Here is an 18297-nt window from a genome sequence, read left to right on the forward strand (position 1 = left end):
CGTGGCGAGGAAACGAAATGATGGCACGAAAAGAGAAACAGGAAGTGTGTTGTAACTTCTGCATACATTAATTGATCTCGATGAAACTTCAGCACTGTGTTCGCTGTAACAGGCCGATCGCATGGATGTGACTATTGTGAGTCAAAGTTATAGCGCCACCAACTGGCAGAATGAAGTGTGTCACTTTCAAAATGCTTTGAAATCACCCTCTTATTTTTACCCGATTTACTTAAAAATTTAGGTGTATAATGTAAACACACGGCAGATGTAGACATGTGAAAGGATTATTGATATCTTCGATACTGTTGCCGCGGCAATGCTTCAAACTTGAATATTCTTTTTTGATGCTTTTGAGACTCTTAGCATACTTGAAATTGCATGAAACTCGACAGACACATCACATTTATTAGCCAGTAGACATGTGCAAAGTTTCAGAAACGGGCGTGGTGCAGGGGCTCAGTAGCGCCACCTTTTGACAAAAAAGGTGCTGATTTTGCTTATGAGTGAAAATGCTTTTATTTTAGTTTTTCAAGGTTTTGGGGCCCTTAACGTGCTCGAAAACTCTTGAAACTTTGCACACAGGTCAGAACCCGCGGCCATCAGGGCCGGTCCGAAGATGGTACCCGGGCGTGGCAGGGGGGCTCGACAGCGCCCCCTGGAATGGGATTCGAACACTTGTCCATATATCAAACATGCTTGCATGTAATAATATGAAACTCGGTACACTTGTAGATCTCATTGGGCCGAACAACTTTCGTGCTCTAAGTTTTACGCCAGCCCAACAGGAAGTCGGCTATTATGGGTTGTTTGGAAACACGTGCCCTGGAATTATATATATTCCTCCAAGAGAATGAATCCAATCGCCACCAAACTCGGTCGGCATGAAGTCAAGACATTGAGGCTGCTACATTCCGGACGGATTTTTGATATCTCAAACGGTTTGGCCATGGTGAGGAAATTGATTTAGGACTAAAAAAGGACACATAAAGTGTGTTATAACTTAGTTAGTTCTATCTACAGTTACAAAACTCGGCGTGTATATTGTTCTCGTCAAGCCGAACAACTTTTCTCTCTCTGACAGACAGAATGACTGTGTTCTTTCTCACTGTGTCTCCCTCTGACAGACAGAATGCCCTGCCATTTGTGTGTGTGTGTGTGTGTGGGGGGGGGTTCTCTGTTGGGTGAGATTTGCTTTTTGATTGTTTGATTGTTTTTCAAGGTTTCCATGACTTTGGGGCCCTTAACGTGCTCGAAAACTCTTGAAACTTTGCACACAGGTCAGAACCCTTTGCACCGGGCTGAATCTGGTACCCGGGTGTGGCAGGGGGGCTCGACAGCGCCCCCTTGAACGAGGTCCGAACACTTGTCCATATATCAAACATGCTTGCATGTAATAATATGAAACTCGGTACACTTCTAGATCTCGTCAAGCCGAACAACTTTCTTATTTACAGTCATTAGCTCTGACCAAGAGAAAGTCAGATATTTTGGTTTGAATGTGGAACACATTGCAAATGAACTTTGAAGCTCCAAAAGCACATAAAGGAAGCATAAAAGCAAGGAAGTTTGTTATAACTTCTGCATACATTAACTGATCTCGATGAAACTTCAGCAGTGTGTTCGCGGGAAGAGGCCGGACGCATGGATGTGACTACTGTGAGTCAAAGTTATAGCGCCACCAACTGGCAGAAGGAAGTGTGTCACTTTCAAAATGCTTTGAAATCACCCCCTTATGTCTCAATTGAACAAACAGTTGATAAAGAAATCGGGTATCAATATATTGAATTATGAATTATTGCAGTGATCAACTGTGATGTCCGGTTAAGATGAAAATAAACTATCGCTCTGTCTAAGCGATTATCTTTCTGAAACACGTCACAAAAACTTACAGAAACGGATAACACAAACATGATGTTGGAAATATACACTTATCAGAATAGTTATATTAAACTTGTCTATTTCAGTTAAAGCCATTTAAGTTATAAAGCTGTCTCATATGTAATTTCTCCTTTAATTCTATAATATAACCACTAGGTGGAGTTCTAAGCATATTTTCTGTATTCTCGTTGTTTTAACGTATGAAGTAGACGTATGTTGTTGAGAACGCAGTAAAGTGTGACGCATATTTCGTTCTGTGAGTTTTATGAGTACTCCGAGTCTTTATTAAAACCAACACATGAAACATATGTCTAAAGAAAGTAGGGATGGGCTGATCGATCCGAACGTATCAAAACGTCCGAGAATGATGATCAAATTTCAAAATGCTTTGAAATCACACTCTTATTTTTATTGTAAACCTGTGATAAAACATCGATGCTTGTGTTTTACATTTTTAAGAAAACAAAAAAAAATGGCAGCAAACAACCACTTTTATAATTATTGTTTTGCGATCTTTGCGATTGATTTTCTTTCTGATTAATTTTCTGATAAAACTATCTTTTGTTGTTGAAATGACGTCGTTCCAACGGGAGCGCGAAGTGGAGGGCGGGTCCACCTTCTTCATGTAGCCAATCAGATGAGCTAATCGCTAACTCTCGATTTACTCTTATCTGATTGGTTTAAAAACACGCCAGTCACCAGAACACATCTTTAACATAATTTGGCTCAGACCCGTTCTCGTTGCTGCAATGGTACTTTTAATAATGCACACATGCATGTTAAATAATAAATAAATGAACAAATGAATAAATAAATGAATAAATAAACCATGATTACTTAAGGTTACAAATACACACACACACACACTCCATCATTGCAATCTTGACATCGCAGCCTGTTCATTATAGCCGCAATAAAATATAATAATAAAATAGTAAACCTAACATATAAAAATTACTCTGTTTAAATTAGGGCTGGGCGATAAAACGATCTCGATAGGGCATCGCAATAATATTTATTTAGACTACGATGATAAACTTTTGACATGTTTACTTGATATGGATAGACCTAACAGCCTATTACAAAGCAGAAATAAACGGACAACAGCCAGTCAGAATGCAGATTTTGGCTTGTGCGTCTAAGTACACGCCCATTTGCTAGCAGAGCACTGTTTGAGCTACCGGCAGTGAAGAAAGTGAGTGTAAAGAAAAAATGAGTGGAAACGACGAACTCGAACTATCTTCCAAAGCTGAGGAAATTGTTGACAAAAAAGGTAACAAGACGTCAATTATATGGAAGTGGTTTGGATATCTGAAAAGCGACGACGCGCAAATAAAGACGGTCTCGCGAAATATGCCGTCGGTCGGTGATAACCAAGACGGGAAACACAACAAATAAAACCTTTTCGGTCACCTGAAAAGGTACCATCCCAGCGACCACACCGAGAGTATGAAAATGCGGGCCCATGTTAATGTTACTCCGTCCAAAAGTTTTGCAGACTAGTCTTTCTGGCAAAAAACCTATAATAGGGTAATTAGGGTTACATGAGCACTACCTAAAAGGTGTAGCATAGTGACTGGTTTACAATGTTTACATTTTGCACTTTTTACTCAGATTGCTACCTCTAAAACATTTGAGATATATAAAACCAGTACACAATTAATATTTTATTTATCTGACAGTTAAGTACTTAAATCTGCCAGGGACTTTGTGGTTCACTTGTTTACATTTGTTGTCTTGGTTGTACCTCTGCAAACATTTTGAAATGTTTGCTGCCCTGCCAAAGAAATTTGATGTGATAGTACTGTAGTCACAGCTTTTAGTTTGATATTTTATAATCAGTTACAAGGCAAGCTAACTTGCATTGTTTTGTCAAGGCAGATAAAGCATGTTTGCTAAAAGTAAAATGTTAACATTTGGATTTAAAGTTTATCAATATTCTTTTATAACAAAATATATTCTCAACCAATCCATGTTTGCACAGTTAAATGTTTGCATTGTTATTTATTTATGTTAATAAACTATATAGTTCAACTATTGAACCTTCTGGTTTCTTCAGGCATCATTATCAGTATACTTTTCAAACGGGCAGCATTGTTAAATTATATATCGTAACAAATATCGATATCGATCAATATGGGAAAAAATATCGTGATAATATATTTTGCCATATCGCCCAGCCCTAGTTTAAATAGTCAGTAGTACAATTCAGTATCATTCACAGTAAGCACCGCTCCACTGTGATGTTTCCAAGCATATTTTTGCGCATGTAAAGCGGATGATTTTCTACGTCGGTATTGGAGCGTGAGTAAAGTACAAAGCCTATAAAAAAGAATAGTTTAGCATCCAAATACATCGCAAATGTAAAAACATTTTGATTGTAAAGAGAGCGTTTTTTTATTCGTGTTCTGTTCTGAATATCATTCAATTTCAAGGATTTGTTGTGGAATGTTTTGAGAGTATCATCAAATAAGAATAATTCTCTCGTTTTAGTGATTCCCTAGTTTTTTTTTTATAATTCTAATCAGGTAAGGCAAGTAATATTCTCTGTGTCTTTATATAAATAAACCAAAACAAAAAAGTTTGAGCACCGCTGCTTTATGGCACGTTTTGGATTGTGGTCAGCACAGAAAACAGCGCACGATTCTTAAATGGTTTGAAAGTTATATTGAAATGCTTACAAAGGAATGGATAAGAGGAATCGACATTTTTATTTAAAAACAAGTCATCTGAAACCTGACATCAAGTAAGGTGAGGAACAACGAATTTCACACACTTGGAAAATGCTTTTTATTTGAATGAGTGAATGTGGCTCTTAAAAGAGCCATTGTTGCTGCCCTTAAAAGGACATTTGTTGCTTCATCTTCTGAGTTCCACCTGCAGAGCTTCTCGGAGGTTGCTCGGCAGAAGCTGGTTTCCCTCTGGTCTCAGGTGGACTCCGTCTCTGCACAGATGGAACAAGCCGATGTTTCTGTGGTGAATGCAGCGCATCTGCCTCTCTGCCAAGAAGCCAGACATGGCGCCGTTGATCCACCGCCGGCTTCGTTCAATGCCATAGCCAGTCCTGCCAGTCTGTCCTCTCCAATTTAGACGGGGTAAAATGCCAGAAAACACCAGCCTGGTTCTGGGAAACATTTGTAAGACTTCGGTCAGGTCACTCTTTATTTCCCGAAGAAAATCGAGGAGGTTGCGGCCCACCCGACACAAACTGTTCCCTCCCAGGTGAATAATGAGAATATCTGGAGCTTTGGCCCTGAGAGAGCGCAGAGCTGGAAACAGCTGCTCCCAAAGTCTGCCTCCTCTGCCGTCCCAGGTGATCTCACACTGAAGACCGAGGTTTCCGTCCAGGCGCTGCTCACAGAAGCGAGTATGCAGTGTGCGGATGATGGAACTGCCGACGATCCAAACACGTGAAGCCATCTCAAAGACGAGTGAGGGAATGTGATTTACAACCGGTATTTATGAGTGTTGCATGTTTGGTTCCTAAAGGTGTTACAGGCCCCACCCATTTCCAGATTCAATAATCTGCTCGTTCTTACATAGTAGAGCACGTTCGCACATGCGCAGTCTTCAAAAACGGTGCTTTATTTATTTATGTACCGTACAAAAACGGTACATAAATAACATTTGTATGTGTTCTAAACAAAAGACACAGGTTGTACTGAATGTCAGCTTGTTTATTTGGCTCAAGATAAGGATTTATTAAGTCCACATGTCATGCAAACAAGAAATGCTTCTAACTAGGTCGAGAGCTGTCGTTGCGAATGTTCGTTGGAGCTCTACAGCACACATCTTCTTCTCGACAGTCAAAGCGAGGTTACGTTATTGCCCATCGTGCACAGCAACCCTAAAGGCACGGGGGTGGCGGTGCCACCGGCTTGGGCCCGTCATCGCTGCTCGTCATCGCTGCTCGCAGCTTTAATTTTTCTTTTCTTTTCTTTTTCGGATCCATTGGGTCCAAAGTTTAACTTTGGCTCTGTACTTTTAATAATTCAGGCTAATCTCGCTTTTCTCTTACACTGAACAGTGACCTTGAAGTGAAGACGAAATCCTTTGTGAGCAAGTAGGAAATCCTGCGTGTTTAGGTGATGGCGTCCACTTCAGTAGCAGATACGGTTCTTTATTTCTATCTCTGTCGGATCGCTGAACGCCAAATTTCCTTTGTCTTAGTTTGATACAGCGCTTCATTTCTATTTGTGAGCTCGGAGGATGCCGTGTGGTCTTTGTCTTAGTTTGATACAGCGCTTCATTTCTATTTGTGAGCTCGGAGGATGCCGTGTGGTCTTTGTCTTAGTTTGATACAGCGCAAGAAAATTCAACTTGTGTAACAGAAATTCCAGTTTCAAAGTTCAGAAAAATAGGAGTCTGCTCTAAGAGATATTTAACATTTAATCTATACTGTTTTCACATTATTCATGAAAATATGTCATCGGTGGTAAACCATTTAGTTCCTGTTACATATATTTATTGAAATACTTAGTGGTATAGAGTTTGTGATGGAATTGACAGCAAATTAGAAAATTCTTCTTTTAAGAGAATGTCATTAGTGTTGTCGACACTTGCATTATTCGTTAAACAAAATTCAGTCATAAAATAATCAACCACAGTCGAGTTGCCGTTTATGAATAATAATAATAATAATGACAATATGTTAAATAACTGTTTTACCCTCAGCTTTAATGGGAAATAGCTGACACTGATGATAATATACTTAGTTTATTATCTATATGTTTATCTTAGTAAATATCACTATCATATGTAAGCACAACATGGCGTTACAAAGTCTTGTTTTAACTCCTAGTATTTATATGTCCATCTTCTGTATCCTCCTGTGCTTGTCATATAACTGCTAATTGACTGAATATTGACCAGGTCTAGAACTTAACATCAGTATGATTGCGAGAAATCAGAACCGTTATAGCATGTCTTCCTTCATCTTGTGGCATTTTGAAGCATAGCATCCATTGAACTTAACAACGTAAAATGTTATCTTACAGCTGCAAATGATCAGTGACAGCGTTAGTGCTTCTTTCAACAGAAGCGACATGCATCAACTGTCACACAGAGCACTGTAAGCGTGATGTTTGCATGCGTGTCACGATCAGCGAACGCTGATTGGCTGCTATGCTACATGATGTGCATCGATGCAATCTCGAGCAAATAAACAAGACTATATGCTCAGATTCAAGCATATTACATAGTAAGTGAGCCTTTCAAACATTGTTTAATGCTGTCTTAAAATCTAAACAGTGCAAAACGAATGATCAGGTTGGCGTTTATGGGAAGCACCTTAATTGAGAGCACGCCCGACAAACACAACAGAGATAGTTTTTTTTTAAACGAATGACCAGGGAGAGCGCGGACGCAGTCCCTCACTACCAGAAATTATGCAGTCGAGATTCCCACATTTGGGGAATTCGCAAGGGTCAGCACAACCGAAGTGCAATGGCCGAGCCTCACCCTGGGTGAACCACCTTCATGATCATAGTGTCTCCCCTACCAGGTAAGTATAAGTGCAAGGGTTTTGGGGCAGAGGGCCCATTCTCCTCTTTACCATTCATACCAACGTTGTCCTCATACACAAACAATTCATCCACAACTCCTAGTGCATGAATGCGCTTTGCAATTAAACAGGCGTGTACACAAACTTTAAACCCCAACTTTTATTGCTACCAAGTCTGTGTATTAGTTCTCTGCCTTGTGACAGTTTGTGGTCTCAGGAGCGAACGACAACAGCACTATACCATTCGCTTTCGGCCGACGAGTCGGCGGTTCGTTCACGGACACGCAATCACACACCTGAACAAGAGCTAAAGTAAAGATTCCTCATTTGCCCGCTCTCAGACGCTTATTGAATTAATCAACAAAGATCTCTGCCTTTCATAACAAATGTTGATCCCCCGAAAGGGAAGCGCACCGTGCCTGGAAATACTGCAATACCAAGTCGATACGTAGAGTGGACGGAGCAAGCCCCTCTTCCATCTCCCAGGCCCAAAAATCCATTCAATATATGGTCCCCGGATAGGGAACGTATCAGATATTAAACTGATAAGAACAGATACTACACTTGATCTTAGCCAAAAGGCCGAGAAGCGATGCCGTAATCACTCTGTGAGAGGACGGCCGGAAACGGAAAAGCGAGATGAGGTCACGGTGAGAGCGTCAAAGGTCACAAACTATCAAGTAGACATGGACGGTTTGACCAGTGCGGGACCAAACAAAATGGACCATGCCACTCCACGATGCAATATTAGCGCGCAACACTTTTCAGCGTAACAAGCAAAGCATTGTTCCCACCAAAAACGATCAAATGATACTTTATTGATGTCTTTCTCTCAGCTCGAAGGCCGCTGGAGTGCCGTTGGCCGAAACCCCGTGTGGAGGCCAAACTGATCTTTCTACTCACATGTGAACATTTGGGATGTATGTTTTCTTCTGCTATATTTTTGTGTGCCCTTCGCAATGTTATATTACACATTGGCTTTTCGTGTAAAAGGGAACAATGTGTATGCATTGTCAATGTGTGCCCAACCAACGCTGACACCACACCTAGCTTTGTTTCTAGGTCGCAGTGAAGGACGCTGTAAGGCGGGTGCCAGTGAGTTTGGGCTACTCCTCGAGAAAACAAAAGGCTCTCATGAGAATTAACATCTGAACTCTCTCTCGCAGATGTAACAGCAACATCCGAGATGCAACATACTGTGCAGCTAACACCTCCCTTCTAAAGTATCTTCATCTTACTCCTCCTCCTCACTTAAAGCTCACTAAAAACCTATGCAATGTGAAGTGTGTACAAAAAGTAACTATAACATGTTTGGTATCATTTAAAGTCTCTCAGTGCGCCTGGTAAACTGGTCTCATCCTCCCAGCCATAATGAAAAGCTAAAAGAAGTTATACAATATGTGAAATTTGGTGTGCCCCTTAAAGGTGTGCCCTCCCCAGATCCTCCATACCTCCTGTATGTTAATCTACAGGAACCCCTCAACAGGGGACCAAAATCTAATTATAATGACAGACACCACCATTTGGTAAGCATGTTGAATTATCTGGGTATTTAAGGAGAGGCGACACATTGCTCAGGGCTCTCTGTAATCAGACGATCCCAAACAGTTTACTGTTTGTAGTTTATTTCAGGTGATTGCAATTCGTATTTCTTATGTTTTGATAAAATGTCTAACTTTGACTTATCAATGTCTAATTGGAATTGATGAATTGATTATGTTACCTGGTCAATAAATTGTCAACATTTGATTTTATTCTGACTGACTCTGACATTGTGTTTCCCAAACAGATTAAACGATTCGTATGTTACCGCAAGTCTGCGTCAGATTAGTGACGACTAATATTTGGCATTGATTCAAGTGTACTTGGTTTGCAAAGACAAAAAGGGAATTTCCGTTTAGAGCAGCAAACGCTGCTTGACCAATCTAAATCTGGGTGTCTTACCTCTGTTTTAATTTGATGTTTCTCCAGATAAGTGTACGTGGGAAACCACGCATGGCCAATCCAAAGCTATTATAAGAGAAGTTATGTTGGTCAACTTACATCTGTGACCTCTACTGAAGAAAACGTTAAGTTACATTCAAGTGTATGCAATTCCATGGGGCTATACTGAAGTATATTTGATTGTGTATACGTGAACGTGACCGATCTCAGGTATATAGCAATTACCTCTGTTTGATGATCCAATACTGGCCGCTTGTGATCGTGAGACCCGCGGTGTAGAGAAAAACACGCGAGGACCTCAAAGCGACATAGTTTCTTAATCTAAACGGGTAAAATATAATTAAAGGAGTTAAAGGAATAATCAAACATTCGCTCACTTTTAATGATACTCAGATATCATTAAAAACCTTTTTCATTTATGGAGTCAGATGAAATAACGAGATAATACATAAGAGAAAATGTATTTCATTTAATATTGTTGTGTTGCGTACAAGAAAGATTGTAACGCGCAGAGACCTTCACCCGTATTATTGAGACCGTCATTGGACCGATAAACGGGCTTACAACGCTGAAGTCTCTTGTTTCAGAATAGCTAATCAAACGCGGCGGCCAGACAGACCTTTTTATTCTCTTATGAACGCAAATCGTGGCTTTTTTCTTTTCTTTTCTTTTTCGGATCCATTGGGTCCAAAGTTTAACTTTGGCTCTGTACTTTTAATAATTCAGGCTAATCTCGCTTTTCTCTTACACTGAACAGTGAGCTTGAAGTGAAGACGAAATCCTTTGTGAGCAAGTAGGAAATCCTGCGTGTTTAGGTGATGGCGTCCACTTCAGTAGCAGATACGGTTCTTTATTTCTATCTCTGTCGGATCGCTGAACGCCAAATTTCCTTTGTCTTAGTTTGATACAGCGCTTCATTTCTATTTGTGAGCTCGGAGGATGCCGTGTGGTCTTTGTCTTAGTTTGATACAGCGCAAGAAAATTCAACTTGTGTAACAGAAATTCCAGTTTCAAAGTTCAGAAAAATAGGAGTCTGCTCTAAGAGATATTTAACATTTAATCTATACTGTTTTCACATTATTCATGAAAATATGTCATCGGTGGTAAACCATTTAGTTCCTGTTACATATATTTATTGAAATACTTAGTGGTATAGAGTTTGTGATGGAATTGACAGCAAATTAGAAAATTCTTCTTTTAAGAGAATTTGTCATTAGTGTTGTCGACACTTACATTATTCGTTAAACAAAATTCAGTCATAAAATAATCAACCAAAGTCGAGTTGCCATTTATGAATAATAATAATAATAATGACAATATGTTAAATAACTGTTTTACCCTCAGCTTTAATGGGAAAAGCTCAACTGATTATAAATGCTTTCTTTTTTTATTTTTATTTTTATTTTGGAAATATCCCTTTCACATGTAAGCACATCCTGGCATTTAGTTTTTTTTAACCCAGTATTTATATGTCCATCTTCTGTTTCCTCCCTGTGCTTTCATATAATTGTTAATTGACTGAATTTTCCACTAAACTTAACATCAGTAAAATTGGAGGGAAAGCAGAATCCGTTGTCAGCATGTCTTCCTTCATCTTGTGGGGTTTTTAAAGATAGCATCATTGAACTTTAACGTGTATGTTTCTTACGTTGAAATGATCAGTGACAACGCAAGGCTTTCTTTTCAACGGAGGGACATGCATACGAATGTTACAATATTTAAACGTGTTTTTGAACGTGTTCACGTTAAGTGAGGATTCCGTTTCTATAGATGGAGATGCAAATGAGAAATAAACAGGACCATTGCTTAGGATTCAAAATATTGTATAAAAGAAAGCGAGCCTTTCAACATTGTTTAATGCTATCTTAAAATCTAAACAGTTCAAAACGAATGATCAGGTTGGCGTTTATGGGAAGCACCTCAATTGAGAGCACGCCCGACAAACACAACAGAGATAGTTTTCTTTTTTTAAACGAATGACCAGGGGAGAGCGCGGACGCAGTCCCCCACTACCAGAAATTATGCAGTCGAGATTCCCACATTTGGGGAATTCGCAAGGGTCAGCACAACCCAAGTGCAATGTCCGAGCCTCACCCTGGGTGAACCACCTTCATGATCATAGTGTCTCCCCTACCAGGTAAGTATAAGTGCAAGGTTTTTGGGGCAGAGGGCCCATTCTCCTCTTTACCATTCATACCAACGTTGTCCTCATACACAAACAAATCATCCACAACTCCTAGTGCATGAATGCGCTTTGCAATTAAACAGGCGTGTACACAAACTTTAAACCCCAACTTTTATTGCTACCAAGTCTGTGTATTAGTTCTCTGCCTTGTGACAGTTTGTGGTCTCAGGAGTGAACGACAACAGCACTATACCATTCGCTTTCGGCCGACGAGTCGGCGTTTCGTTCACGGACACGCAATCACACACCTGAACAAGAGCTAAAGTAAAGATTCCTTATTTGCCCGCTCTCAGACGCTTATTGAATTAATGAACAAAGATCTCTGTCTTTCATAACAAATGTTGATCCCCCGAAAGGGAAGCGCACCGTGCCTGGAAATACTGCAATACCAAGTCGATACGTAGAGTGGACGGAGCAAGCCCCTCTTCCATCTCCCAGGCCCAAAAATCCATTTAATATATGGTCCCCGGATAGGGGACGTATCAGATATTAAACTGATAAGAACAGATTTTTTTTTTTTTTTTATTCCTTCACTAGGCAGATCTTATGTTACACAGCTCAAACAAAGAAAAAAGGTCATAGTCCCCAAATTACATAGATCCCCCCATGTTTAACTATATGTAAACACACAAATATAAATATACTGTATATAAAACATTAAGCAACATTCCCTCATTACGATTTCATACATACATTCTTTCTTCAACAACCCGCCCCCCAAAAAACAAGATACATGTACATGTTTGTGAATCAATCCCTTCAATAACAAAAGTGCATACAGATATTCCCTAATATACCTGACCCCTAACAGCTACCAAAGTCCCCCTCACGTGCCCAATCGCTCCTCCCTTTCAACCCACTCCCACTCTCGGTAACCCTCTCCATACCCTAACAGTTCTCTCTTCACCAAAGCCCTCCTTAAAACTTGCACTTCCTTCCTTATCCTCCCCAGCAGCCAGCAAAACACCTTGTATGGTGCTATGCGGCACACTTTCTTTCTCAAGCAACCCCCCTCCATTCCCACAGAGCTCTTTTCCCTTCAGATATTACTCCCCACACTACCCTCCTCTTTTCTTTTCCTATACTGCCCAACCCCTGCCCATAAAGCACCAGCTCTCTTGTCAGCTCAGGACCCCCCATTCCTCCCACCAGTCCCTGACCATCCCCCACATAGCGACTGCCCCTGGGCAAGACCAGAGGGCATGCGAGATGGTCTCCTCCTCATTGCAGCCAACTGGGCACAGCGGTACACCACTTTGTCCATGCCTGTAGAGGCGCTCTCTCACCGGCAGGCGTCCTAAGGCTGCCAGCCAGTTTAGGTCTTTACAGGCCCCTACCAGATACGATTCTTGCAGAGTCACCCACTCTATGTCATTAGAAGGCCGACTATATGAGGCTCTTTCAACCATCTCATCTCTCAGCCTGTCGTAGACTTGCCGGTGGTCAAGAATTACAGATTGGTCCAGACACCACCTGTTTTGTGCTATCCAAGTCGCCACCTTCTGATAATGCTCTGGCCTCTCTATGGACCACGGCCTCATGCTGCTCCAAAGAGTCAGTCTCCTCAGAGGGAAGCCCAGCCAGAACCTTGCCAGAAGGTGTGCCCTGTGCTCCTCACATTCTACCACCAACTTAGCTGCGAAGGATGCAATAAGTGCAATACCTCTCAGAGGGATGCAAGGCACCCCTCTCCCCCCGTTCCTCAGATGCCTGCACATCTGGGCCCTAGCCACCAACTCCACCCCACTCCTCCATACAAATGAGAAGATCAACTTCTCCAATTCCTTCTCATACCGTGGTGGAGCCGGGTAGATGTAGGCCAGATGGTTCAGGCATGGGAGGAGATCTGTCCTTACTACCTCTACCCTACCCCATAATGACAGTTCTCTTCCCCTCCATCTCGTCAGCTTCCCTTTCACCTTCCTCACTCTGTTCTCCCAATTGGCCTGGGCACTGTTTTCCCTGTAGAAAAACACCCCTAGTATCTTGAGACCATCAGGGCAAAGGCTAAAACCCCCAGGGGCCTCCACCCTACCCCGCCATCTTCCTGCGAACATGACAGAGGATTTTTCCACATTCACCTTGGCACCCGTTGCCCTGCTGAACCTCAGTATTGTGTTACTGGCTACCTCAAAGTCCCTATCGGAGGTCAGGAAGAGGGTCATGTCATCCGCATACAGGGCCACTTTTACACCCTCCCCTTTGCACCCAGGCAGGTGCAACCCCATCAAAGAAGGTTCAGAGCGCAGGGCTGCTGCCAGGGGCTCGATCGCCAGAATGTACAGTAGAGGCGACAGAGGGCACCCCTGTCTCACCCCCCCTAGTTGCCTCACTGGTTCAGAGAGACAGCCGTTCACCCCTACTCTACTAAATGCTCCCTCATAAAGCAACCTTACCCAGGCCCTGAAGCCCGACCCAAAGTTCAGTCGCTCCAAAACTGTGGCCAGAAATCTGTGGCTCACTCTGTCAAAGGCCTTTTCTTGGTCAATGCTCAAGAGTGCTAAAGGCAGGTTACGTTGCTCCACCCAGCAAACACAGTCTCTGGTCAGTGCCAAATTCAGAGTCCCCGTTCTACCCGGTACCCCACAAGTCTGGTCTGAATGGATTACCGATCCTATCACCCTCCCTAAACGTAAGGTCAATGCCTTAGCCAGTATTTTATAATCGACTGCCAGGATGGTGATGGGCCTCCAGTTCGCCAGGTTCTCCTTGGGCCCTTTTTTATATAACAGGGTCACCAGCCCTGTTCTCATAGAGGGAGGCAAGCGCCCCTCCTCCAGGCCCTCCTGATACACCCTAACTAGGTCCTCCTTTAGCTGGGGGAGAAAGGCCTTATAGAACTCTATAGGAAGGCCATCTACCCCTGGCGCCTTACCTCCCTTAAGAGAACTCACTGCTTCCTCAACCTCCCTGCAGGTTATCGGCGCTTCCAAGTCCTCCCGATCCCTCCTACATAAGCCCACACCCAGGTTTTTCAAAACTCTTCTACCTCTAAAATTGGAGGCGCCCTGTCACTGAAGAGCTTTTTATAAAATGCAGCTGCCATCTGTAACATCTTATCTGTCTGAGTGACCACCCCCCCTTCAGCCTGTAGGCCCTCGATGATCGCATGTCGCTGGCGGTCCCTAACTGTGGTGAAGAAGAACCTTGTCGGTCTTTCATCTAAGACCCTCTTCCTGACCCCGATTGCAACAGGACTCCCTCTGCCTCCTCCAGGTAGACCTCCCCAGAGACTCCTGCAATAGCCTGGCCCTCTCCCATCCCTCACTTGTAACCAAACTACCTGTACCCCATAGCTCTTGCAGCTCTAATGACAAGCTCTGCACTCGTGCTCGCCTTTGCTCGGCTCTAGCTCTTCCCCAGCAGCTGCAGAAGACAGCCACTCTTTCCTTCACCCCCTCCCACCATGCTCCGTGTGACTCGAAGAGACCACGCAGATTCCTCCACCCCTCATACAACCTCCCAAGAGCTTCCAAAAACACTTTATTTTTAAGATTTGTAGTGTTAAATTTCCACTTCCTCTCGCCTCTCCTTACCCCTCCACCCAAATTTGCCCACACTCCTACCATGCAATGATCTGAGAGCCACATGGGCAAGTGGGTATATCTGCTCAGCTGTACTCTGGCTGGGAAGAATAAGTAATCCAGTCTTGAAGCTGCCCCTCTGCTATTCTGCCATGTGTATTCCCTCACATCTTCCCCCGATGCCCTGAAGGAGTCTTGGAGAGAGAAGCTTGCAACTAATTGTGCAAGTTCTCCCCCCTCTCCCAGAGAGACGTTAAAGTCTCCCCCAAAGACCACCCTGCGGTTTGTAAACAGAATCGGGGCTATGGCCCCCAAAAACCCTTCCCTTTCTGCCAGCTTACTCGGCCCGTATACATTTATTAACCGGAGCGCTACCCCCCTCCACCTCACGTCTACAACCAACACCCTCCCTGGGACCGGAAAGCTAGTAGTTTCCACCTCAAATTCCCAGGAAAAGAACAGAATGCCCACCCCATCCGCCCTCCCATCTCCCACTCCCCATTCTAGTGGACCTGCATCCCACCCCTCTGAAAACCATGACTTATCCCTTTCTTGTTTCAGATGGCATTCTTGGAGGAATAAAACATCGAGAGGCAAGGATCTGACAGACAGGAACATAGCCGCTCTTTTCCTAGGCATCCTAATTCCTCTCACATTTAAAGTGGCCACCCTCAGCCAGTTAGTCCCCCCATTCTCACCCGCTCCCCCCTCAGTGCCCCTCTCCCCTGACCCCCTGTCTCTCCTCATGTTTACCCCCCTCATTAACTACTCTAGGAGACTATTTTCCATCCCCTTCCCTCCCTGCCTGCCTTTTGCCCTCCTCTCTACCACCTGCGTCCACCCCCCTGAGTCTAAAATACCCGCCTCTCCTTCCTCCTCCTTTTCCATTCTGTCCCCCCATGAGGCATTGCCCTCCCCCAGTTCCTTGTCCTCAGTCACTGACCCCATAACAGTCATTGTCCTACTACACTTGACCCCCGGGCCACCGTCCAGGCTCGAGGCTTTGCGGCGGCTTAAGCTCAGTGACCCTGAAAGTCTTTGCTGCTCTCCCGCTCGAGATCTTCCACTGGTGTTCTCCTGTGTAGTGGCCTGTATATGTTGCCCCCTACCCTCCATTGCACCTGTAAGGAGCTCGCTGATATCAAAGTCTGACCAGTACTGGGACGTAGATGCTTCCTCTTCCTTCGTATCCTGAATGTGCTCTTTTTCCCCAACTTTCCTTCTCTCTCTCAGCACTTGTTTCCGATCGGGGCAGTCCTTCCCTTGCTCTCTGACTTTGGTTCTCATAGGGCCTTCGTTAATTATCTCTGTCACATCAATCTCTGACCACTCCTGTGATGGGGATAACTGATTGATGACTGTTTTGAGTGGGCCTTGCTGTGTAGCGCTCCCCTCATCTTCCTCCTCCAAATCTCCCTTCGAGTCACTCTGCTGCTGCTCCTCCAGCGAGATCAACATTTCCTCTGCCTCCAGTGGTTGACCCTGCAGGCTTCCAACTGAACTCCTAGAAGCTTCCTCAGGGTCCGCCAGCAAAGTACCAGACTCCACCTGCAGAGCATCGTCCTCCCTAAAGAGACTTGCAAAAGTCCTTTTCCTCTGCGGGCACCCTCTATACAGGTGTTCTTCACTTCCACACAGGCTGCATCTTTTTGGAGCCTTGCATTCTGCAGAGCTATGGTCAGTCATGCTGCAAAAACGGCAGCGAAGACCCGGGCAGCTTGACTTAATGTGCCCCTGTCCTCCACACCTCCGACAATACATAGGCTGCCCGGGGTAATGAAGGAAGCCACGGTTTGGCCCAATGGAAAAACTTCCAGGAGGATGTATGATGCTTCCTCCCATCGTCTTCAACCTAACGAGAAATCGTCTCTTCCCATTCCATATTCCATGCCTGTCCCTCAGCCGCTCTCCTCCTCTGACAGCCTCGCAATACCGAGTGAGAAAGGCCATCACGCCTCCGTCCTCCACAAAGGGATTATACACATGCACCGCCAGGGGAGAAAATCCTGGGTGAACACCGGCTGTAGGTGCAAACCTTGCAGATATGCATGTTCTTTCTTTTTTTCCCAGGCCTCATAAAATGCAACACAGTCTTTTAAGCCAAAAAAGGTCAAATCAAAAAATCCTACCGTGGCAAAATCTTGCAGACAGAAAACCGCAGTAGCTGGGATCTTGAAGATTTCTTTTAACAATTCCAACACAACAAAATCTCTTCCAAAGCGTTCTTTGACCGTTGCAGCTGCATCCTCTTTCACAGACATCCGCACCGTATTCCTCAACCGCACCATTCTGGCCGGCGTCGTCGCCTCCTCTTCCAGCATAGTGCCCGATAAGAACAGATACTACACTTGATCTTAGCCAAAAGGCCGAGAAGCAATGCCGTAATCACTCTGTGAGAGGACGGCCGGAAACGGAAAAGCGAGATGAGGTCATGGTGAGAGCGTCAAAGGTCACAAACTATCAAGTAGACATGGACGGTTTGACCAGTGCGGGACCAAACAAAATGGACCATGCCACTCCACGATGCAATATCAGCGTGCAACACTTTTCAGCGTAACAAGCAAAGCATTGTTCCCACCAAAAAACGATCAAATGATACTTTATTGATGTCTTTCTCTCAGCTCGAAGGCCGCTGGAGTGCCGTTGGTCGAAACCCCGTGTGGAGGCCAAACTGATCTTTCTACTCACATTTGAACATTTGGGATTTATGTTTTCTTCTGCTATGTTTTTGTGTGCCCTTCGCAATGTTATATTACACATTGGCTTTTCGTGTAAAGGGAACAATGTGTATGCATTGTCAATGTGTGCCCAACCAACGCTGACACCACACCTAGCTTTGTTTCTCTGTCTCAGTGAAGGACGCTGAAGTCTCTTGTTTCAGAGTAGCTAATCAAACGCGGGGCCAGACAGACCTTTTTATTCTCTTATGAACGCAAATCGTGGCTTTTTTCTTTTCTTTTCTTTTCTTTTTCGGATCCATTGGGTCCAAAGTTTAACTTTGGCTCTGTACTTTTAATAATTCAGGCTAATCTCGCTTTTCTCTTACACTGAACAAGTGAGCTTGAAGTGAAGACGAAATCCTTTGTGAGCAAGTAGGAAATCCTGCGTGTTTAGGTGATGGCGTCCACTTCAGTAGCAGATACGGTTCTTTATTTCTATCTCTGTCGGATCGCTGAACGCCATATTTCCTTTGTCTTAGTTTGATACAGCGCTTCATTTCTATTTGTGAGCTCGGAGGATGCCGTGTGGTCTTTGTCTTAGTT

The 18297-nt window shown here is 43.6% G+C and overlaps 3 non-coding genes and 2 pseudogenes across 3 annotated transcripts; all 5 read right to left on the reverse strand.

Annotated features, from left to right (window-relative positions):
- Positions 1–7225: 7225 nt before the first annotated feature.
- Positions 7226–7389, reverse strand: LOC127642096 (U1 spliceosomal RNA). Its single transcript, XR_007970273.1, has one exon. It is a non-coding gene; the product is annotated as a U1 spliceosomal RNA (small nuclear RNA).
- A 395-nt stretch (positions 7390–7784) lies between these two features.
- On the reverse strand, positions 7785–7975 carry LOC127642101 (U2 spliceosomal RNA). Its single transcript, XR_007970276.1, has one exon. It is a non-coding gene; the product is annotated as a U2 spliceosomal RNA (small nuclear RNA).
- Positions 7976–11306: 3331 nt separating this feature from the next.
- On the reverse strand, positions 11307–11470 carry LOC127642099 (U1 spliceosomal RNA). Its single transcript, XR_007970274.1, has one exon. It is a non-coding gene; the product is annotated as a U1 spliceosomal RNA (small nuclear RNA).
- A 395-nt stretch (positions 11471–11865) lies between these two features.
- On the reverse strand, positions 11866–12087 carry LOC127642097 (uncharacterized; annotated as a pseudogene).
- Positions 12088–17208: 5121 nt separating this feature from the next.
- On the reverse strand, positions 17209–17412 carry LOC127642098 (uncharacterized; annotated as a pseudogene).
- Between the last annotated feature and the right edge of the window lie 885 nt (positions 17413–18297).

This window comes from Xyrauchen texanus, unplaced genomic scaffold (assembly GCF_025860055.1).
Source record: "Xyrauchen texanus isolate HMW12.3.18 unplaced genomic scaffold, RBS_HiC_50CHRs HiC_scaffold_375, whole genome shotgun sequence".
Classification (NCBI taxonomy): Eukaryota; Metazoa; Chordata; class Actinopteri; order Cypriniformes; family Catostomidae; genus Xyrauchen; species Xyrauchen texanus.